The following is a 25,076-nucleotide window of genomic DNA, read 5'->3' on the forward strand; positions in this document are numbered from 1 at the left end:
AAACGCGCCGGAGAAAATAAAATTAAAACGGCAAATCTGATCACAAGTAAGAAGTAGACAGAAAAAAAATTCTTTTTTGAGAAAATATATTTATATATTTTCAACTTGCACATGTTGAAATGAAGTTATATAACGTTGAACAGATAAAACTTGCTTGAATGAAAAAATTACACATAGTACCACTAAAAATATAATATTCTCCTTATTCAAGAGTAATTTTCTTAAATTGAGAGTAAGAAATATATGACAGGAAAGAAGAATCTTCAAGTCGAGAGTTACAATGCATTCTTTAACTTGAAATTATATTATTTATATTTGAATATAGTTTATTCTTAGAAAAAGTAGTTTATATCATTAAATCGACTCGTTGAAAGTTCTTATGATGTCTTATTTCAAGATTGAGGCATAAAATCACGTAAAAGACCTGATTATATTGTGAAATAAAAATACTTATATAGTTGGGAGAAGATACATTTGATTCAAATACAGAATTACTCAAAATAACACACATCTATCAATATAATTTCTACGATTCACAGTTCTCTTCTGTAATATACAAATCTGAAGTAATATTCTGATCTTTAGCTGAAGTTTACGTCGTACGTTTACGGTTGTGGCAATTTGTATGCGAAAGCCCTTACTCTCTCAGTTTAGAGTGAAATCTCGCTAAAAAAAAGAGCGAAAATTTCTTTGACACACATCGTCTTCTTCACTTATCAAACCACCTTCTACGTCCGAACAATGAGTCGATCATTATCAGCAAGTAGTTGAGAAAAATATTTTCCGTTGAAACAAGACTTATCGCAAATTCCGAGCTGTTCCGAAACGAGGAGGGGAAGGGATAGAAAGACCGGGCAGACTCGCGAAAATACCGGCGCATCCTGAGAGAATCGAATTTTGTAGCGCACGCCCATCCGTTACGTAAGTCGCCACTCGTGAGTCCTTATCGAGAATCCTTATCGGTTATCTGTCGGGTATTTTGATCGAGGGGAGCAACGCGTGGTTGTCCGCCGATTCTATATGGAAACGGCGACTCGGAACGACGGATGAGTCCCGCGTATTTTCCCGACGACACTGTAGAATAGGGAGACCGAGGGGAAATGATCGCGATTGGAAATTTTCGTTACTTCATCGGTGTTATGTCGTGTGTTGACGACAAGTTGCGACGCTTCGCGTCGCTCGCACATTTTTATCGTGCGTTATCTACCAATGTCGAAAGTTATTTCGCCGCGCTTTTGACGTTGCGTGCACACATCGTCACACACGAGACCTGTCGCGGGCTCTGATAAAGTTATGAACTCCCGTCCGCCGAACGGTGTCGTCGACCATCCCGTGTTCCTTGCAACGTTCGTCGGAAGTCGGAAATTATTTCGCAAGATCTCACGTGCCCGCCTCTCGTCTCATCGATAGCCACGGCGACCGTGCCGATTTCATTGTACGTATAAATTTCCCATCATTGCTCGCGACTCTCTCTCTCTCTCTCTCTTATATGATAGGATGATTACGCAATTCGCGCGCATCGCGTAACAATTCATCTCGCTTTTTCCGCTCCGAAAGGACAATGCGACTTCCTCGCGCGCGCGCGCAACTCGGCTGCTGAAAACTGTCGTATAATTTCGCGAGTTTCTCGAAACGATCTCCCGATGACACTTTCTAACAAAGAGGGAAAATTGATTTCTCGTCATCGGTCGATCGGTCCAATCTCATCCGCCACGAATGGAAGCAAGGCTCATTTCTAGTCGGTTGGGTTTTTATATTTGTTCACGATGTACAGAGGCTCGATATAGGCCAACGTTTCCGAGAAGAAATTGCAAGTATCCTACATCCCTCCTACCTTCCCCTACCGCTGCGGCGAAGAATCCCGAAAGGGTTAAAGCGATACGGGTGTCGGGAAAAGCGAGCGCGGTCAGCGACGCTGCTTTCCGAGTTTGCCAGATCTATCTACTCTCGTTCGCCCGCCTGTGTATCCTCTGCGTTTGCCGTGCAGCGTGGCAACAGCGCGCGCGACCGAAAGCATTGCGACGGTTTCGCCCGGAGACACACGGCTAACGCAACGACGCGATTTTTCGCGATACGGTCACTCATGATTCGATCGCGAAAAAAGAAACGGTCAACGATGTCACGCGAGATCACTCGTTTCATTCGTGCATAATTTCGCGATAACGTGCGATCGATCGTTCTTTTTTTTGTGGGAAGAATATTTTCGTCGGGGGGGGGGGGNAATTTTGCGATGAAAATTGCTGTAAAATTTTTGCAGCTGAGGGACGACAGTCTGCTTTAATTTGATCGGTCTACCCGCTTTGTACGTGTTATTTTCATATTTTAGAAACTTAGGTCTCTGTGCTATGTTACAAAATTTATTACGTTTCTTAGCAAAGGACAATGGATCGAATGAGCCGATTCTTATTAGTATGGCTCAGTAAGCTTTTCGATCCGTGTGACTCTTGCACACCCGGTCTGCCCTAAAGTTCGGTTGGGTTGTTTCAACCAAACTTTCTTGATGCTTCAAAACTACAAATGTTTTAACGGCAACTGCACTATTTGGTTGGCTTAAATAAAATGTCTTGCAAATACAAGCACGAAATAAGTTGAGAGCCACTTACCGGTACTTGCAAAAGTTATTTTATTTTATATTTCTTATCTTTTTTTCTTGGGTTGGTCGCCCATCTATTTTAATACACGGTGTCATTCTCGCTTCAGCACGATAATCGGACGACAGCAAGCAGCGAGTCCAATGGCTATGCCTAACGATATCTTTGTACTTATTAGGATAGTGAGTCACCTTTGTTTTCTAACGTCGTTGCTTCGCGGTATTGTAGTCTTCCCAACCGAAATGGATTTGCACTCACCCATTTGCTTGATCCTGCAATTTGTTAGAAAATAACCGAAATATATACGCGATGTGACAACTTACCCCTCTGTAACCAGCTATCTCGGAGTTCTCCTAATCCCTCGGACGTTTAATAAACACTTTTATTTAACTATTTGTGATTCGTGATTATCGATTGTTTAAGGAAACGATAACGATAGTGTTATTCGTAAATCGTGATATTTGTAACGTAAAACATAAAATTAACTACGGAAAGATAATATTTGATACATTCCTTTTGCTTCGTCGAATAATAATCAACGGTCATAACGCATAAATATGCAGATACCATGCGTGTGATCGACAAATTCTGGCAACTCCACACGCCTAATAAATGTTAAGACCAATATGTCTTCTTGCGTATCGGAAAATTTATATCTCCTAGAGAGTTATGTAAAGACATTCTCCGGGTATGTTACGAAACTCGTTAAGAAAGAAAAAAAAACGTTGCAACCCTTTTTTCACGGACTATGTACTTTACTCCGAATGTTGTGTTATTATTTTTTTAACATCTGCATGTTAGATAGTGTTATGACCGAACGTTCATCTGTACCGGTTGAAATTGTTTCGGCCCCGATGAATCACGGGAATTCTATTCGGATTTGTTGCGATAAATAATTGACATTGTAAATTTGATTGCGTAATTTTATATTTCACTGAAGAGAAAGGCTCTTCGTGTTGCATCGTGCGTGTGCGTCGTATGTGTGTACGTGCATGCGCGCGTGTGTGTGCGTGTGTAAGTCCGCCTTTCTTTTGCGTAGACTCGCCATCGATCTCGTCGGACTTGCCTCGCACCGCAACCCGCTTTATTTCGTAGCTAGCCATTAGCAATTTCCCGTTCGCAGAAGAACGCATATCGGAAGAGAGATACGACGTCCTCGTTTATCAGATTTTTTATCTCGTCAACGCGTGACTCAGACATGAGTTTCAAAGTCGTGCGCGCGTCTGGATAAGAACTTACGGCGGAAAAAACGAGACCGTCGAAATTCGCACATCGGCGAACACTTGGTGCCTGGTACATTAATCTCTCGCGAAATACCGCGAAATAGGCGAATCATTGAGTCGCCCCGAGGGGGGGGGGGGGGNCATTATAAAATTTGAAGAAACTGCAAGTAGCATTCTCTTCCTCAATAAATTCCTTATCGATTAAACTTTTGAAACAGGAGAAATAACATTCATTGAAAAACTGGCACTTCTAAAATCATATTGCATTGAAATTTGTCTTTTTTTTTTTTTTTTTTTAAGTAAATGCAATTTTTTGGGAGTGGTATTTAGGTTTGGTTTATGGAGAACCTAGTTAGAAACATTTAACCCTTTGCGGGCGACGACTTTTTCGGCCGGGTGAGGTAGCAGGACGAGGCGATTTTCACAGATGTGTCGAATGTCTTTGCATGGAGCTTTCCGTTTAGCCGAATTTCGTCAGAATTGGAGGTCGATCTTGATGTGTCATTTCACACTTCGTAGAAAGAACATCAACAGCTAAGGAACCTTTCCAAGAACCAATAGTGCGTTCCTATCGGTTGGAGGTAACGAAGTCTAACATAAACACCAACTGTCGCCTCTCACTCGCTACTCGTCCTGCCGCGCGAAACGCCGTGGCGACCGCGTGTCGCCTCTCGTCTGCAAAGGGTTAAAAAAATTCTTCCGATATTTTTTTTTGTTTTTGAGAAATCGTGATAAAACTGATACAAAACATAGTTTCAAGAAAAATGCGTTCAAAGTTTCACAACAGATTTTCAACATAATGAAACGTGTGACCCGATTCTAAGCTGTTCAGGACTATAGAATGTGGTGTCCTGAACGCAATATCAGACAGATTCTCATTATCAGTCGACGACATAGAAATCGATCTTCTTCCACAAGAACTCTCGCGTGCGTCGCTTTGCACGCAGCGGATCTGGTTTAATTCTTCGCATATATTAACAACTTTTTCAATCGAGAACCCACATTCAAATTATTTAAGACGTCGAATATCTTTTATATCCGTCATTAAACATCGCTTCACTTAAATATACAGCTATTTTCACCATTTCTAGACGAGAGAAATTATTTTTAGAAGCAAATTCTCATACTAATGAATGAAACTTTCGTTCGCATTCTGTGTCAAATTTTCCAAACATCTCTCAAGAAGTTTGACATATTTGTAATGTGGAATGTTGGTGTAGCGAAATTCTTTACGAAATATTTTACGGAACAAGTTCGAAAAGCGTGACCTCCGCACAGGTTTGCACAGACAGAGCAGATAAAGCTCGGACACGACGAATTCGTGCGGGAAAGCAACTGGAGGAACCGAGCCCAAAGCCGAATCCCTGAGTAACTCGAGAAGCAATCTTTTCCTCCTATCTCCGATAATAAAGAAAATGGCTGGAGGAAATAGGAAAAAGGGTGGCGGTTGTTAGGAAAAGGAAATAGTAGTTCTGCGTCTCGGATAAAAGGGGATAAATATTTACTCAACTAGCGTTTTAGAACTCACTTCCGCAGCCCGGTTAATTCAACGAATTTTTGTTATTTTAATAATATTAACTCAATACTCAAACGGTCGCGTCTCGAGGAACGCGTGTTGCAGGCGCATTGGTGCACTATTTGCGGCAGCATATTTCCGTCGGAAAAATATGAAGATTGATTGAAAAGTTTCTGGCCTGATCAAGAAAGATCAAGACTTGCTTCACGGTTCTATTGTCAGTCCGACAGATGGCACTGACAACAAACGTCTACCCATAAATTTTTAGATCATTCTGATATCTAGTTTTTCTATTACGGTTTTCTAAATTGAACAGCTGTTATAATTTGTCAATCATGGACAAAATTGAGTATCATGCTGTGATAAAATTTCTTCATTTGAAAGGAGAGTCGCCAAACGAAATCGCCAGCCGAGTTTTAGATACTGCACTGAGAAACCCATTTAGTTGAATCAACTAAATTCTTGTTTGACTATGGGCAAACAAATTTTTTGGCTGTAATAACCAAAGTTTAGTTGTCTGCACCGAAGGTTTAGTTCTCTGAAGTTTCAGAGATTTCAAAGAACCAAAAACTTTTGGTTCAGAGAATTAAAGCTTGGTTCTTATAACAAAAAAATTTCTTTGCCCATGATCAAACAAGAATTTAGCTGATTCAACTAAATGGGTTCCAGCGTAGGCTTGTTGAGTTCAAACGTGGTCGTACTAGCATTTTCGATGAAAAACGGACGTCCGAAAACAGCAACAATCGGCGAAAAGATTGATTTAGTTCGCCAAATCTTGATGGATGATCGACTTTGAACGAGATAGCAGAGGCTACTGGCATTTCATCTGAATTTTTTTTCTTGTTTCCAAATGTGAAAAATGGCTGTCTGGGAAGAAATTTTTATCGGATTCTGGTATAACGGATGCTGCAAATGGTCATTTTTCCACTTTAGACAAATCATATTTTACCGAAGATATGAAAAATCTAGGAAAGGGCTGGAATAAGTGTATTGAGATGAAAAGGGACTATATTGAAGAATAAATTTCACGTTGCCCAAAACATGTCTTCTCGATCAGGCCGCAAACTTGTCAATCGATCCTCGTATATGTCGATGCCGATGGAATCCCGCTGGATGACGCTGAATTGCTCACCGTCGTCCGTTCACCGCGCCGTGATGGCAGGATCGCGCGTTGTCGTTGTGTCGAGCACGCAACAACGCTACATAAAAATGCTCTAAATTTCGACGTCTGCTCAAGAGTCAAAGAAGCGGAGAATCACGGCGGAACGTTGCATCAACGGCTCTGCTGCTCTCGGGGAGCTGGTGGCGGCGTGTACTGGAAAGAGAGAAAAGTACATCGTTTATTTTGACTTGGCGCGTCGGCGGGCCGACGAACATTGCGTGCGTGGTCGCCAGAACGACATGCCGTGGTACAGAGTGACCCGTTTCGCTGCTTCCACCACAGCGAAGAGGTATTGATTTCGCGTGAAAAATAAGTGGAATGTACGCTCCGTAAACATTTTCTTTCCCGCAGGTGAACTTTGTCCTCTCACATGGGAAATTATATTCGAACATTTCGGAAGAGTCGATTGCTCTCTCTCTCGCGCGCGTTATCCATGTTCGGATAAGTCTCGAGTGACAGATCGCTCGGCCGATATCTCGATCGACGCAGTGTCGTCGAGCGGCTGTCAAAGCCGCCGAGTAAGGAAATTCAACGTCACGTTTGGAAAAGTAAACGATGAGAAAGGCGGAGGTATAACGGAAAGGGCAAGTTCTTCGCGAGAAAATACGGCGGACGAGCGGATTCTAATTCCCGTGACTAAGGAGACTATATATCTGCACGTTCAATGTCTCGACAGAGCCGGTGCATATTTAATGCGCCGCACATTGATTTTACTATCAAAACGTACGTTAATGTTAATCACGTTACATTGTACACGAGGATCATATCGCTTACTTTCCTCTCGCTCTTTATTTTCATCTTGCAAGCCGACGAGTCCTCTTTGCGTGCGAAAAGCTAAAAATGTTCGGGCGCAGCGGCCGATAAAACAAACAGGAGATTCTATGTAATTGCGAGATGTCAGATTTAAGCGGTTAAAATTGAATATCAGTCTGGCCGGGGAAATTTGGAATCGCGAGGTAGAATATCGCTGTCATATCCGAGACATAACAAGATTCGGAAGCTCGCGGGAATGAATAATTGCTGTTGGTCGGAGCCGTCGCGCGAGGTCACCAACCAACCGACCGACCGACCGACGCGGACGCTGATTTACGAGGTTCGAGTTACACACACACACATACGTACAGTATGCGGAGGTAAAGTACGCCTCCGAGCGAGCGGCCCTTTCGGTTTTTATAACCTCCAGCAGGTGGGGCGTTTTAATCGATAACGGCGAGGGGTATCTCGCGCGCGCGGCAAAAATCGTCCGTTCCGGGTTTAAAGTAGCGCGGAGCGACGTCCCGCTTTTTCCCCCGCTCGCTCCTCCCTACGAAAGATACGTCTCTTTAATTCTTCCTACTGTTGCTTTCCCCGGGGCCGTTAAACGAGCGAGAGCAAGCAACGCCTGGGAAAATTGATCAGTTCGACCGGCGACGACGTAGTTCCTTCGTCGTCCTCGTGGTCATCGTCGTGGTTCTCGAGCGCAGCGTAAACGCGCGTGATGTACGCTCCGCCGTAACGATCCAAAAATATCCTTTGACATGACGTTTCTGAACTTTCTCCTCGCGGCCGTCGGTTTTATACGACGCAACGGTTCTAAAAATATCAAACACGACCGAGTATGCGCGCGCATTCGAACACGCGGGAGCAAGTAAGATCTGTTTGATCGGCGCGCGTCTACTACGCGTCGCGATTGTACGCGCATTTACGATCCGAGAAATAATTCATTCGGATTCCCGATGCCAGTCGCCTCGACGCCACTCTGCGCTCGTAGGATGCAATATTGCGCAATAATCCGCAACTTTTCCTGCCGATATGTGACTAGTTTCTGGTATTTACGGCCGTCGACAGCGCCGAGACTCGCGATGTATCACTCGCCGTTTTTCCCCTCAATTTCATTTAGCATTATTATAAACGTTGCAAATAAAATATGAACGATGATGCAGCGATACATTGCACGTATCATCGGTGGTTAATCAACACGTTGAATGCCGACGGAGGGGCACTTGTAAGCTGCAATATGATATTACTTCGTTTTGTTAAGTTACATATAATTAATTGATTCTATAAAATGCCCCGTACGACCAATAAACAGCCACCAAAGCAAGATAAGAAGTAAGAGGTACACCCTGAATTATATTTATTTATTGCAGCTTTAGAGTGATTTAATTGGTTATTAAGTTTGTACGATCAGTGGAAATTAGCGCGGCACTTGACGCGTTTAATACAAGCTCAGTTCGCGTCGAAAGGCTGCTTCCCGTATGAATCTCTCTTCTGCAATTCCCGCCGAAAGTGCCGACAAAGCGGAGGACGCGTGCGAGTGAACAAATAAGTTCACGCGTGTAGCGGCGTGTGCGAACCGACACAGCATGGATTTCGCTAACGCGCTCGCGAAGGCGTGATTCATCTAACGCAAGACGATTAGGCCGGGTTCATACACGAAGAGGGGGCGTGAAGATGTTAGAATTCGTGGACCACGGCTCGCGTGAAGGCGCCTACTTGATCTACGTTTTTCACTCTGTGTGAACGTAACAAAATAAGGGAAAATTCACAACGGGCAAACGCGCTGACGGACGGACGCGTTACGTTTAGCAGAGCTCGTGCGAGCCGTTGATATGAAATCGTCTACTTTCGCCGCCACGTTGTCCGTGCGCGCGCGCGACAATCGATACGGTCGGAAAAAGAGGAGTACATAACCAGCCAGAGGCAGCCAGCTAGCCGGGCGAAAGTACCGGGGCGAGAGATAGATGCGAGAGTGTTGCGAGATATCTCGCCGAGCGGAGGCGATCGAGCGAGCGAACGCTGCTTTCGCTTACGAAATTCGCCGGCGCGCCTTCGTCTCGCGTCTTTGCCGAAAAGTCAAGGCTTTTGTCAAGGGTGTAGCAGCGGAATGTTCACGATCGGAACGGTCGAACCTGCTGGCGGGTGATTTGCGCGCATTTACTTCTGGACTCGCGTGCGATTATCGTGCAGAAGTACACGCGCGCGAATGTACACTCCGCATGGCGAGAACTCAATTTGCCCTGACAATCCCACGGGGGCGATTCGCCCGGAATTTTCTCACGCGGCCAGGTGCTGTCCCCGTTGCACGAGGAGTCGTCGAACCGTCGAGAATGACTCGACGTCTCGCTCGAAGCTGATTTCAAGAGAGCCTTGCTCGCCGTGTCATAATATCTGATATAAATGTATCGCGCATTTTCGCGTCAGTCGGCCGTTAAAATATCGCACGCGCGCGAATTTTACGGGCGAGAGTTCGCGCGCGCTCGCTCGCTCGGAGGGAAAGGGACGTGATTCGGACCGCGCGACGAAGGGTTAAGGGTTAAGCGGGCACTGGTAACCGCTCTTCCACGCTCTTCGTCGAGGGGGAATGAGCTTGGTGGTGCAGCCAAGACGAGAAGTGGAACCTCGCATGCGTGCGCGCGGTGTTGTTTGTGCAGCAACCAGGGAGGAGAAATGTGCCGCGGCGACGTGGAGTGTACTCGCTAGGCTCTCGAGAACGGGTGGAGGAGGAGGGGGAGGAGGACGATGACGACGACAGGGAGGGAGGGTGGGATAGAGAGAGAGAGAGAGGCGCGGAGAGCTCACGGACGAGAGGTAGGGGAGAGGAGACGCGAGACGCAGCAGCAACAGTGAATGGGCGAAGCTAAAGGTGAGGGTAAGAGTGGGCACGGTGGCTGCGGGGGCACGGATCGGAAGAGATATCTGGACTCCATGATGTAAGGAGACAAGGGGTGTGCTCATACGCGTGTTTACGTTAGCCGGCCAATAAGATGTTCTCCAATCCGGCCGCGTCATTACAAAGCAGCCTCGAAGAGGAGCGTGTGTAGCGACGCACAACCGCGTCCACTCATGCATACACACACACACACACACACATTATACTTACAAATATGTTACTTATATATATATACACATACATACATACGTACATATAAGCATGAAATACACGTTCGATATCGTCTATGTATCGATACCGAAACTCCTCTCGGCGAACGACTTTATCTTGGATTGCAACTAGATGAATAGTCGCTGGCGATATATGTACACACACGTATACATACGAGCCCGGCCTCGATATCTGTGGAGATGCGCATCGCTTTATATCTTCGTTTTGCCTCATTTAGATGAACAGCTGATGCGAAACGCGCGTATGACGTGATTGATCTTATCGAGATCCTATCCTATTTCACTCCTTCGATATCTGTTAGTACTCTAATCTTTCGATATCGGTCGGACCTCGGCCGGGAAGAGGGGGAAGCAGGGAAGAGAAAGGGAGACGATAACGAGTGTAAAAATTCGAATTCTTCGCGTGCGTTGCCGCGTTTCACGTTACCTGGAATGTGTCAGCGCGGCGGGTGTCACGAGGAAACGCGAACGCCGCGTCGTTCGGTGACAGAGGTGACAGGTTTAGGGATGCGAGGGCGACCTTAAAAGAAATATTCTCAAGGTGAATGGCCAAGTGTACATTAGCGCGAGTACAATCTACCTATTGTATCATACAATGACTCAGCTTGCAGCGAACTAATGACGTGGTTAGTTTTCACGAAAACTTTCAACAATACGCGATCAATGATGGTTATCGAGAGGTCGTTTGTTTCTCTGTAGCGTATATGTAAGATATTTCCCCCTCTTATCCCCTTTATCCCCAGCGTCCACGTCGTTCGTCCACTACGAACCATGTTGCACGAGACTTGTCAAGTGCTGATCTCGACTTGCTTTGAGAAAAACTCATCAACAGACATCACACGTAAGGCGCAAGCCTTAAGTTCTCATTGTAAATCCCGCTTGAGTCCCGTTTTGCACGCGCGCGCTCGTCCGTTAATCCGAATTCCGGACAGATTGTTACAATTTCCACCTCGGGGAAAATTCAACTATCTAACGTCAAAACGGTCACTTGATGTCGACTAATAACGACGAACAAGTTTCCTCAAGGATCGAATCGAGACTCGCGTGCGTGCGTCCTGCGATAGTTACTCAATCTCACGACGTCGTTTTCGTTCTCTTTCTTTTTTTTTCCTTTCTAACGAGGGACATATTTTGTTCGGCAGGTGGAGTGTCATCGGTCGCAGCCGTCGGTCTTGCTGATCGTCGTCCTCGACACCGCCGAGTGTCGGCGAAACGTCTTCCGGCAGGCACGGAGTACGAGGATTCTCGGGCGCCGAGGTCGCCACTCGACGAGTTCGGACGGGAAGGAGCGCACGAGCAGGCGGCGACGGTGAGGAGGCACATCTCGGGTTATTGAGGAAAAACACATCCGCGGAAACGGGCAAAAAGGAGGGTGGAAAGCGCGAGGGTCGTCGTCACTCTCTGATATCTCGCCGGGGTCGAATTAACGTGCATATGCGTACGCGCTTTCTTCGTCTTGTTCCCTCGCTTTCGCGTTAGTGTAGCAGGACACTTCGAGTGTTTTCTTCCTCGGCTGGATTTTTGTCGGTAACCGTGTGAGAATCGTCGCGATTTCCCTACAGGACGTCGCTTGAATTTTCTTCCCATCCTTCCTCGCTCTTTGTCCTCTTTTCTCCCTCACCCTCGTCCCCCCCTCTCACTCTCTCTCCCTCTCTCTCGCAAAAGCAAACATGTAATATACAAGTGCGCAATTCATCCTCACCGTTTCACGATGATTCATTAACCACAATCGTGCGTTTACTCGTTGTTTATTCGAATCGCCATCTTTGTCGGCCAATTACTACTACTACACACAACTACTACAGTATAAAAAATATTTATTCTTTCCGATAATAAAGGAGACTTTTTATTTAAAACAAGAGAAGATTCTTTTAACATAAGAAAATGCTTCATTTAGACTTACAAATTTGATTTGTATTTTACTTAATTTTAAATCAAGTATTTATTTAAACGCAGTTTTTACATTTAAAATCCCATTTTCTTGTAAAGAAATTATTTGCTTTCTCTGGTATAACGATATTTGAAATCAAAGGAATTCTATTTTTTTATCTAGAAACACATGATTTTACGAATCATTTTATAAATTAAAAAAAAAACTGCTACTTTACATTTATGAATTTTTTCTCAAATCTAACAAATATTTATCTAAATTAAAAAAATATATTTAACGAATATACATATATTTTTTTTAAGAAATATATTTTTTTTATTTAAGAATTATTTTCTTAATGTACTAATACTGCTTCTCGATGACACCTTATGAGCGATTCTGCCCTCGTAGCGACCGTTTTGCGGTTCGCTCGCGCCTCGTCCCTTCATCTTCGCGATGAAGAAAGAGAACGAAGCGCCATGATCGAAGGCCAACAATGAAAACGGCGGCAGGGTAACTTCGGTAGCGCTCGATGTTTGTTCGCGGTCCCATCGTGGGAACGATAACGAGCGGTCCGTAGCAACGGGGACGGTATGGTGGCGCCGATATTAATAACGGCGATGACGAGTCGCAGGTGGAATACGGAGCGCAAGAGGCGCGGGTCAATGAGGAAATTCTCGGGCGAGCAGCGCCGCGTGAGGTGCGCCTACCTTGAGCGCGCTAGCGGGTCGCGCGGAACGAGACGCGAAGGTGGGAAAGAGAGGGACAGAGAGGGGGAAAAGAGTGGAAGGGGCGGGAAGGAGAGAGTGAGAGGGAGGGAGAGATACCGAGAGCGGGGGGACGGTAGAGCGAAACGGGTAATAAACGTCGAGAAGTGGCGAGGTGAGGCGCGGGAAGGTGGGACACGAAACGCGCGGAGTCGCGTGCGTGTGGTCGACAAATACGCGAACCTTTGTACGAACAGTTGAACCGGAAGTCGAGCCGAGCGCGGACTAATCGTCGCCGATAGGGTTCCAGTCAGGTCTTCTTTCTCATCGGAGAGAGTGTCTCTCACTTTACGAAGCGGGGTGATGAGAGAGAGAGAGAAAGAAAGGAAGAAAAAAAAGGAGAAAGTCTTTGATGTTTCAATACGGAGTTTCGGGGATGGTCGGACGACCAGCTATATAAGATATAATTATTTAACAAATAGTCGGAAATGATACATGTATATTAACATACACACACGTGCGCGCGCATATACGCACATTAATAGATGTACGCGCGTAGACGTCGCAAGAGAAATTCGGTAATTCGACTTATGCAGAGTAGAGTTTACTGGATTCCGCGCACTCCGCTTCCCGTGGAATTGTAATTAGAGTTGTTTGTGCTCATGACCAGAATCTAAATTTGCGTTCTCGCCTCGCGAACTCATTTAGATAAAGATAGGCGCGATAAATCGAATATAATTATTCTCTATAGCACGGGAAATATTTTTCCCCTAACTTTTGTGTGTGATTCAAACATAACCTTTTATCGTTAAAATTACATAATTCCAAGTAAATTCTGAGACAACTTTTTATGTTGTACCGATTTTGCCCGAAACTTATTTTTAAAATTATTAACCGGAATAATTAGCTTATCACGAATTGAGGGAATAGATTGGTTGCGCAGTTCGTACGTAACGATCAGCTGATCGCAGCGGGCACCACACGTAAGCGTTCGCGCTCTGACAATGAGTTGCGCTGCCCGTTTCCTGTACTCGATTCGCGACAAGCTGACTCTCCCTGTCAATAACTTAAAAAACAAGTTTCGGGCGAAATTTTGCTACATAAAAAATTGTCTCAGAATTTAGTCGGGATTATGTAGTTTTAGCGACAAATGTTTTGTTTTGAATCGCCCTGTATATTGCACGATCTTCTCTCGGGAAGAATTCTGAGCTCGTTCGCGCGGCTTGAGTGTCTGAAATTTAGACGGTTGGTTAATCCCAATGCCGAAAGACCGCCGTGTTCATGCGATCACGAACAGAAGGGAGCGAACGTATATCTCTTCTTGAAATATACGCATATTGGCGCACACCTCGATATTAATAGCACTCGTGTGTGTATACGCGTGCTCGCGCCACTCGATTCTCACGGGCCACGTGTCACGCGTGTTTGTCTTATTTTTAATGACACGTACGTATATGTGTATACACGCATAACGATCGCTGGTGCAACGGTCTTTCGATTAAACAACGCGCGCGACACGCGGACGAACGCTCATCAGTGGATCGAAACGTTAGCAAATTGTGGACACAGCAGACTTCTTTCACACGCAACGTACAATGATTCATATACTGTTTTAGTGAAAATATATTTTCATGATATTTCCATGCTAATTGGATCATTTTATAATTCCAGAAAGCTTTTAAATAATCATTTCGAGACTTGATAGCTGACACTTGCTAAGTATATGTTTTACCTGTGTAGGATGTACTATATGGAAATTGCAAGTCGCTCGGAAAATTTGTATATTTTATTTAAAGAGTGAACAATAACGTAAGAAAAACATGCATTCGATCATTAATATCACTTACATCGTACGGTACATTTGTACGGAAATGACAGATATATTCAGAATGAATGACGTCATTTCATTGATCTACAGCTAATTTATCATCAGAGATTTACGAACAAAAGTAGACATTTCGAAAATTCCATTTTTTAGTCCATGTCCGTTATTTCTTAAGTTTCGACCTACTGTGCGACGCGACGGTTCGAAATACTCGAGTTGCGTAACTCGAGGTTAGGTATACTAACCTAGGAAGCCGGTGCCCTCCTCCCCCTCGCCCCTTCCCATCCCGTCTCGTCGCGGAATCGTAATTAGAATTGTTTGGCGCCCGTGGCGAGGATCTAAATTTGCGTACTCATCTCAAAAATGCAACTCAGGACAGAAATAGACACAATAAATAAGTTTGTAATCGCGTGAATTGTCCACGATCTCACGATCAACGCATAAGCAACCATCGGCACGACGATATTTAACAACGAGAAATAGACGGTAGATCGATATCATGACTTGAAAATGCAATGGGTGTGTGTTGCGACACACACATACTCACACAAAAGAGATACAAATCTGACCGTGCAACCTCAACGCGTTGTACAGAAAATTTCGAGCCTCGTAACTCGAGATATATTTAAAGAAAAGATACTTTATCATAGTGTTTCGGAAAGCTCTTGAAATAAGGATACAGGAATATGCTATAAAATATGGGAGGTTCCATTTGAAAAAATTAACTTGACCCTCAGCTTGCAGACTCCACCCAAAGTCAAACTCTGATTATCATTAGGTAGATTTTTTTTAGCCCCACAACTTTGCTTCTTAGATATTTTTCGCGAAAAGTTCATCGTTTTCGAGACATTTTTTCCGGACTTTGTGACAGGATTTGAGAATGATATCGCATGATTCGAACTCGGCCGCGTCGCGGATCGCGTTTGGACAGGTGCGCGTTTCTCTTCCCGGTTTTCGTGCTTCTTGCGGCAGCGAGTCTCTCTCGATGGTTTTCGCGTAATTTCCCTCGTCCAGCACGGTGCATTAATCCGATCTTTCTCCTTCGATCTCGTGCCAGCAGAGATCGCAGCGGAAGCGGCGACACGCAAACGAGGTGGAGAAGGAGGAGGAACAGCGGTACGAGAAAGAAGGGGAGGCGGAAGAAGAAGAGGAGGAAAAAACGAGAAATTCGACGGTTCCGCTATTACCAGTGTCTACGCGTGTGTGCGTGCTGCGGTGCCGCGCGATAGTGCACGTGGACGGGTGTGACGGTGTGCGGTGCTGTGCGTTCGGTGGAAGAAGAGGAAGACGACGACGAGGTGACGAACAAGAGGAGGAAGAGGAGGAGGTGGAGAAGAGTAATAATAAAGCAAAAACGCGCACGAGGAGGTAGCGTGCGCGAGAGTGAGGAAACGAGTGCGAGGGCGCGAAGAAGAAAAGGTGGTGCGCGGTGTTCGCGACACTTGGGTAGGTAGAGGGGAAGCGGAGAGGAAGGGAACAACAACAACGCGAAACGCCGCAACGAGTGTCTCCTCCGCGCGGGACGCGAGGTGTATTATGCTGCGGAGTAACGTGCCGCGAAGCGCGATTATCGGTTGTTACCTGGATCGATCGGCCGATCGAATTTTCTAAATAGGTATATATAGAGGTTATAACCGCGGTGTGTATATATATATATATATAAATATATACATATATATATATATACACACGGCCGCGCCGCGTACGAGTACATATGTGTACGGGCGCGCGTGTGTGCGTGATTGCTGCTGCGTGCGTACATGCACGGCATCGACAACAGCAGAAGCAACAACAACGCCAGCATCATCATCGTCGTCGTCGTTCCCAGCCGAGGCCGGATCGGTAAATTGTGCGACAGTTGGATCGACTCCGGCTCGCTGCTGCGGAAAATTTCGGATCCTGTTCGCTTTCCACGGCTGACGTCATTACTGGTGAGTTGACTCCTCCCCCTCCCTCCTTCCTGCCACTCTCATCCTTGTTTTCGCGGTGTCTTTTTTTCTTTTTCTCCTTTTCATTCCCACCGGCACTGTTTTCTTTCCGCCTGACGGCGACCGGGCTCGATTAGCGCGCGCGCGCGCGTTTCCGTCCGGAGGAATCCGTTATATTCGCGAGGTCGAGATTTTACGTTGAGATTGTTTATAAGCTCGTCGCCCGGGGAACAATTAAGGAATTACGCCTTTGAGAACACCGCGAAGCGAAGCGTACTGACGCATACGTTAATGTCGGCGGTTGAAAAAAAAAAAAAAGATCGAGAAGCCTCGCGAATCGTGTTCGGATCGCAGGCCTCTCGCGGTCACCGACATCGTTTCATCTCGGCTGCGATCGTGATAAATTAAGAAAGAAAAATAGAATCGCGAAATCGAACGGCCGTGAATTTTCGAGTTCTCACACCGAAAAGGTTCGATCAAATTTTCTATCTGACCACGAACAAAACCGAACGCGTCGTTCCCGTCGAAAGGAAGAGAAGGATTTCTCGTTTTTGTAAGCTAAATCTGATTCCAATAACCAGAAATTCGCTTTCCTCGGATCGAAATGCGCTTATTAGTCGCCAGGTTAATTCGAACTTTTTCTCCCCGTACAACCGATATTTCGAAATTCCCCTTTAAACTTCCTCGACTGATTCATATCGCACGATCTTTACTGGCGCGATCGATACATTGTTTCCTAGCAACGCGGTGATCAGCAAAATACCTTCCCACTTTGCACGTGTCAATGGGCGCGGATCCGTAAGATTAACAATATTCCCTGCCACCCCGATAAATCCCGTCTCCGTTATGCGGCGTTTATTTCATAAAGCGCCGAGCGTTTAAATTAATCAGCGAATAACATGTAACGGGAGGAGATTGATAGAAAAACGCGTTAGCAATTCCCGGTTCCCAACGTTCGCCGATTACTCCTCCTTTCTCCTCCTTGCATTTCGTCGGGAGGCTACCGACTTATCGTTGTCTATGCAACGACACCTTTTAATCGCGCCTGCGGCGATAAGGGGGAACTAACGACTTTGGCGGGAAGGTCATCGACCTTGTTATTTATTTATCACTTTGTTGGCCGGGATTTCATAATTTCCCCGAGAGTGTTCGCGTCGTGCGCGCCGCTGTTACGTCAGTCGTGCTCGATTCATCCGAGCCGTCGCGGAAAGAAAGAACGACAAAAAGGAAGAAGAGTGCGCGGACTATCTCTTATCTGAGTCGTCTAAGAGCCACCAATACGCACGCACGATAGATAGTACAATGGTAGAATATGCTAACATTTGCAGATTGTCTGACAATTAACAACAAAACGCTGGCGCGCAGGTAGAGCGAGTGGACGGGAAAAGGAATCGTATCATTTTGCGCAAATTGCGTATTAGTTATCAAGGAACTAATTAAACAATATTAACGAATGAGAACGCACGTTAAACGGTAAAATGGACTTTGTATTTTGATTGTTACTCAGGAGAATTCTGTAATATATATGAAGAGCAAGTTCATTGGAGAAGAATAAGTAAAAGTGAATATTTGCCGAAGTTACACAGTTGATACCGGAAATTACTATAATTTTTGTGGGATTTCTCTCAGTTTGTTCAGTTTGACAGTTTATATGTATATGAACATTGTCATTAATTGTCAGACACCCTACGTACATACATATTTATGATACTTGACTGCTCATAAATATATAAACATTTATATATTCATGATTTGTTTCAATAAATCTAAATCTCCGTGTACATCGTCACATTAAACAAATAATTTATCACATTTCGGAGTTTATTTTACGACAGAGTCCTATCTTATTCGACGTAATTCCGTAAGTCTCGATGATATAATTCGCAGAAACACTGACAACGGAAGATCGAAGGTTTATAAGACGCACGTCGTAATTCACGAGATCTCGCAAGATTTAATGATCTTTCCGTGAAATTTCGACAACGAAATCTCTCCGACATACCTGGGCCAATTTAAAAGTCGAATTTTACTTCTCGGACGTATCAAGGCGTGATTGTTTAGCGATAACGTTTTTTTGTAATTGAATCGCAAATTAAGATCGAATTATTTTAAATTATTTCGAATTTAAATGATCTCTTTAATTAAAGTACAAATTAATAATTATCTCGACATTGATCACACATCGCATTCGATAATTAACCGAGAAACATTCGGTTCGAGAGCGACGAGTTGAAGAGGGAGGAAGAAAGAGAGAGAGAGAGAGAAAGAGAGACGCAGAAGGGAGAAATTGCTTGTTAGGCGATACATTACCGCGTATAATACCGTATAATCGTTAGAGACACATAAGGGGAAAATTACTTTTGATTCATAACATTACGCGCAGATTCCGCTAAAAAACACAGCGAGGAATTGACCGTCATTCGGGAAACAATAAAAATTTGAATTGACTGTAAAATTTTATCGAAATAAGAATAAAATTTGGAATTTCTATTTAAAGAAATAGGTGATAAAGAGCATCTGTATCTTATATGCGTAATGGTTTTCGCCAATTTACTGGGAAATTGCGAGCACGTAGAGTCACGATTGTTTCCGACATGACCCACGAATCATATGGTGTTAACGAAAAATAATATTATAGATTCTCACATAGAAATTTAAGCAGGGATCCAGTCAGATTTCCCTAGTTATCACTAGAATATGACCAGGAAATAGGTTTCATTTGCACTATTAGGCATGATGTTTACGTAACATTTTTTTTTTCCCCCCCCCCCGAAAAACTAGGATGGCTAAAGGTGGGTCAATGTAGGTGTCATTTTGCTGATTATCTTATTCATGATATTCTTAGGAATCAAATTCCAAAACTATCATATGATATCATGACGTAAGGTATAAACGTGATGTCTCATCTGAAAAAAAAAAAAACTAAAAAGCCTCGTAATTTGCTCACCGTCTCTGTATACCACACAGAAATGTCAGCTTATATTTGGAATGAAATGCCGATTGCCTCGCGTGGCTCGGCTAATTTAAATATCTTTAAGATTAAATGGTACAATTATATTAGAATGAATTATCGAGATAGTGGACTATGAACGGACCTCACACCATATGTAATTAATATTATATGGTTACAGTTTATTGTTATTTTATTTTTTTTCATTGTATGATTTTAATATATGATTTTTTCGTAGCCTTTTGCTCTTTATTTTCTTTTTTTTGCAATGTGAGAATCGCGTTTGAAGGGATTCTTCCCAGAGCGCGTAATAAATCTCTCTCTCTCTCTCTCTCTCTCGTTCTTTCTCGCTCTTCATCTCTGCTCCTGTGTGTCCAGTTAGACGAGATTGACACGGAGACTAACTGGCAGGCAGACCATCGGACGGTTTTGGAGAAAATTTAGAGTAGGGGAAGGATATGATGAAGGACATATGCGTGTCGTTCGCCGGCGACTCATTTTTCGAATAACCAAACGCTTAATAAACGATGACGATTTTGCGAAGCTCGAGGCAGGTTGACTGATTGGTTCGTTCGTTTGCTCGTTTCGTTCGTTCGCGCCTGAAAGTCCGTATCGGAATGGTGATTACATATTTCATACAGTCGCTCGAGAGAGATGTGAGGAGGAGCGTGTTGTATGTCGTACTTCGATATTATAAGTTAAACAGACGAGAGGTTAATATATCGATTAAAACATTACGGAATTTGTTTAATTAAATTTGACTCGGTTTTGCGGGTAGATTTTAGCGCTATTTTAGCTTAGATCAGAGAGAGAATTAACGTGTCAATTAAAACCTTATCGAACGTATCAGGCTTCGTTACTTCTTACGTTTTTATTTGAAGCGAATTTAATTTAATTTAAATTTAACTTATGCCACGTTATTAACATCCCCACGTAAATATTTTCTAATTTTTATATATATTTTTTTCTCGGTATACATTACATGATCTGCTTTAAGCCTTAGAATTTTTACGTGATATTTTTTTTTATAAAATCAATACTTGTGATAATATTACATCTATTAATACAAAGTGTTAATAGGTGTGATATTATCGCGAGTATTGATTTTATAAAAAAAAAGAAAAAGTATCACGTAAAAATTCTAAGGCTTACAGAACAGATCATGTAACACACACTAAGAGAAAATATACCAAAAAAATGGAAAATATTTATGCGGAGGTGATCAATAACAAATCTAAGTTCTTTTTAAACAGTGTCGATAATTGCTTTCACGGAAAGCTTTGACCTAGAAGAAATATATATTTTCTCGCTTTAAAAAAAGGTTTTTTCAGTATAAAAGTATATATTAGTGTAAACAAATATGTCAATAGTAAACGCAAATAAATATTCTTTATTCTTATTTTTTACATATTTGTTCTCTCAGCGTAGTAATTTCGGCCTCAAAATTTCGCGATATGATAATAATTATCTTAATTTGATTTTTACGATAGTAAGATTTTTGCGATATATATATCGATCTCTGGTTGCGCTAAAATTTACATTTCTACTCGAATGGGACTTGACGGCACGGAAACCGGAAATTCGCGTCGGGTTGGAAATTCGCGTCAGAACGTCTCAGACAAATTTTTTATGACGAATACATCAGCGACTTCCCTTCGCGGGTAGCCGAGGGATCTCTTCGTGCCGTATATATATTCTCTTTTCGCTTTCTCTTTCCCCCTCCCCCCCCCCCCCNTCTCTCTATCTATCTATCTATCTATCTTTTCCTCTCGCCCCCGTCCTCTCCGACCCCCGCTCTCTCCGGTCCCTTCTCATCTTTCGTTTCCACGCTTTCCCCATCTATATCGTTCCATTCTAACTCTCGTCGCTTCCCAACTCTTCGCGTCTCGGTCTCTCCGTTGTAGTCGCGTCGGTCGTTTTATACTGGAACACGCTGGATCGATATCGGAGTCCTATTATAATAATAACGTCTACGCGAGGATAGTTAGATAGCGGTGGGAGGGAGGGCGAAAGGGAGAAAGAGACGCGATTCCGAGAGAAGATTCGCGCGCGCGCATTTTCAACAACACCCCGGAAACGGGGGGAAAATAAATTAATTAAGAGCGACAGCGGGGATGGCCGGCGAAATGTATCAACGCCGGCCAGAAACCTATATCTGACGCGGCTCAGTGATATCCGTTTATTGTGTCTCATCGTGTCTTTCCCCCTCCCCCTTCGCTCTCTCTTCTTTTTAGTTAACGATAACAATATTAATTTAATCGTTTAATGAAGTACAATTACCTAATTGCTCACATATGTGTAATGATTGTTTTTATTCTTCTATCACATATTATTCTTATTTTGTTTTATTTTCTTATTATATACAAACCATTACCTATATACATTGAAAGAAAAAAAAAATATCTGAAAAATGAAAAATATTTATTTGATGGGAGATAAGGTAAAACGTAGCGGCAGTCACTTAAGCGAAAATTCTTATAAAACTGATAAGAAATTTACAGTCGGATATGCTCAAACCCATTTCGCGTTGAGTTTCGAGTCTAGCGCTTGAGTGAATATTTTTTCAAAATATATAACAAGTAAATTATGTATTCTCTCTTTTTGTCTTCCTCTTTCACACACACACACACACACACACACACACACACACACACACACACACACACACACACACACACTCCCGTAACATCTATTTTTGAATGACGCGCAGTGTCTCGCGAGATATCCGCGCGGCATACTTCGGATGCGTACACACACACGCGCGCGCGCGACACTCGATCGTTGCACCTCGAAATTCCAGCGTTCGCGGTAAAACCCTGTGATTCGTCGGTCATTAGTTTGCCGCGACCTCGATCGGATCGAACGATGGCTTCGACCTTTCTCGGAAACTGCTTCCTTTTCACGAGGGGACCGGCGCACAGGACGCGTTCCGGCGCGTCAATTACGGGGACAAAGAGCGCGAGGCAGCTAATGATGCGCGACAGAAGTATGCGTGTCGTCGACTTCTCACTCTTGGCCTCGCTGCTGCTGACGTCGCTCAGCAGTTCTGCTTTAATAACGAAGCACCCTGCCGCCGAACGTGTCACTTTTAGTTGTACAAAACAGAGAGGTGCGGCCGCCAACGGAGATTCGTGTTCCCCTTAGCGCGTCCGATAGATCGTGTGAACGTGACGTAATGTCCCCTCCCCCCTCCCGAGAGATCACTCGTCATCGCCGCCACTCGTCTGCTCGGCTTTACGCCGATCGCCGAATGAAATCTTCGATTCTACGGCTGGACGTACAGTGGTGGATAGAAAGAGGGTTGTCACACCTTGTTTTTTTATGAGCAACGTATCTCATATCCAACAGGTGAATGTGTCTCCTGAAAATAGCTAATAATAAATTCTCACGTTGGATGCGGAGTACGTTGTGGGACTCGTAAAAAAAAGGAAAAAGAAGGGAACAACTTTTTCCGTCTACCATTGTATGTGTGTGTGTCGAATATTGTTGGCGGCCGTTACAACGTGACGAGCACGACGGGAGCTCATAGCGCGTCGTCGCGAACTTTTCCTTTCCCTTGCGGAATCGCGGCGGGTGGTTGACTCGCGTGACGGACCGCAAAACTATGCACGCAAAACAGTACGAACATCGTCTCGCGCCCGCCCAAGTCTGTTTCCTACCGAATTCCGCAGTAAATTTCCGGTGTCTATCATTGGGAAAATAAAATAAATGGCGGTACATGTTCCGCATTCCGGGCTTTTCGGACCACCTATATTGCGCGCATTGTCGGTATCTTTCCAAATTCCTCGGCCATGCGACATTTTAGAATTTAACGGTAAAACTCCGAGATTAATATTACTAATCGTCGGCTAATAATGGGACGTAATTGCCTATAAGCAGCGAAACACGTAAAACTGCACGATCACACGCGAAAGTATAAGATGTCCGATAAATTTCAGGATCCCGTGGTGTGCAGATAAAACGCAGTGGGACTGAGCAGAAAAGTCATGTTTTGCAAAATTCGTAATCAGTTAACGAGGAATTAATTAATCTGTACTACCTTGAATCGGAGAAAATTACCGGCTACCCTGTATAATGTGAGGTGCTCGTTTTTCTTTTCCTTTCTTGAACTTTGAAACATCTGCCCCAGCAGACCTAACTTTCTTCGTCCACGTGAACGTGTTAAATATTTGCTAAGGTGTATCAATGTTGTATCACCGTCGGTCAACTTTATTAACGGGACAAAGTTCTTGTACGCTGCACGTTGAATATTTTAAGGTTCCTTTTGTCAAATGACCTCGACGAGAGGAAAAATTGCGTACTCCATATTCTCAACATTTTTTTTAGGGGAAATTCCATTCGGAAAGTGAAGTAACAACCGAATTCGACCGACTTCTACATACAGGGTGTCCCATTTCAAATAACGCATTTTAATATCTCTTCTGTCATGGAAGTCAAAAATTGTTCAGACAAAAGTTGTATGATTTCGAGGGAGAGGGAGGAGGGGATACAAGTTCGTTTGTACTAACATTGCAGGCAATGTCAAGTTTTTTTCAATGATTTGTATTAACGGAGGTTTTCTAGAAGAAGGCATCGTCCAAAGGATAGCAGTATGATTCGCACCGTTATAAGAACTTGCGGTGAATCGGCAGGAAATCCGATCGACTTCCCGTTTCCCGAATGTTTATTACTGTAAATGCGTAGTAAGTGCGACGCGAGAGCGCGCGCGTTCGCCTTTAATCTCTCTATTTAGCCACAATTGATATTCTCATCGCGAAAGGAGAGAGACATACAGTAAATAGACTGCACATTTCCGCGATGTCATGACTAGCCGTTATCGATGCATTCAACCTATTCACCGCGGAGCGAACAGACACGCGAAAAACTATCTCGGTAATAATCTCCCGGGGAGATACATTGGCGGCGTACAATATCGTCATAATTGATCTACTGTTAACGATGCGCGTCTATCCGCGCGTCAGATTTCCCGTTCGCCATATTGGAAACGTTGGAAACGGCAAATCCTCGCGTCGACGCGCGAATGGCTCCGACATAATATCGCATGCGATCTCGGAAATATGCGACGATATTTCACGAAATTCGTCCTCGCGCGGGGAAAATTATTCGTCCTTAACTAATTGTCAATTATGTATTCATTTTTTTTTTACTATCGCAAGCGTGACGATCCAAGCGTAGTCCCGTGGTGCGTCGACGTGTGTGCGTATCTTGTCGGGGTACCATCGGGAAACTAGTTGTCGACCGCGTGTGAAAACGCCGCACGGCTCGATGATATTTCCATAAATCTCCATAACTCGTGTAATTTCCATTAAAAGAATCGTTGCCTTGAGATTTCCACCGAAATTTCCATTTCTCAAGAAATGTTTGCCCCGACTTATTCGTGATTTCCACTCTACAAGTGTTCGCGCTTTAACTCGCCCCCCCC

General features: G+C 44.0%; 1 protein-coding gene across 9 annotated transcripts in view; it reads left to right on the plus strand.

The window, feature by feature from the left end:
- The window catches only part of LOC106741207, a 94,685-nt gene that overhangs the window by 8,252 nt on the left and 61,357 nt on the right, over window positions 1–25,076 (plus strand). For 6 of the 9 annotated variants that reach the window (XM_014612965.1, XM_014612967.1, XM_014612970.1 and 3 more), the window contains 2 exons: window positions 11,517–11,683; window positions 15,837–16,707. The gene's annotated coding sequence lies outside the window, so the exon portion shown is untranslated. Of the gene's footprint in view, window positions 1–10,040; window positions 10,118–11,516; window positions 11,684–15,836; window positions 16,708–25,076 lie in introns of those variants that run through there. The other 3 variants (XM_014612969.1, XM_014612968.1, XM_014612966.1) reach the window with 2 other exon arrangements.

Source organism: Dinoponera quadriceps, unplaced genomic scaffold, assembly GCF_001313825.1.
Source record: "Dinoponera quadriceps isolate SergipeBrazil2010 unplaced genomic scaffold, ASM131382v1 scaffold475, whole genome shotgun sequence".
In the NCBI taxonomy this organism is placed as follows: Eukaryota; Metazoa; Arthropoda; class Insecta; order Hymenoptera; family Formicidae; genus Dinoponera; species Dinoponera quadriceps.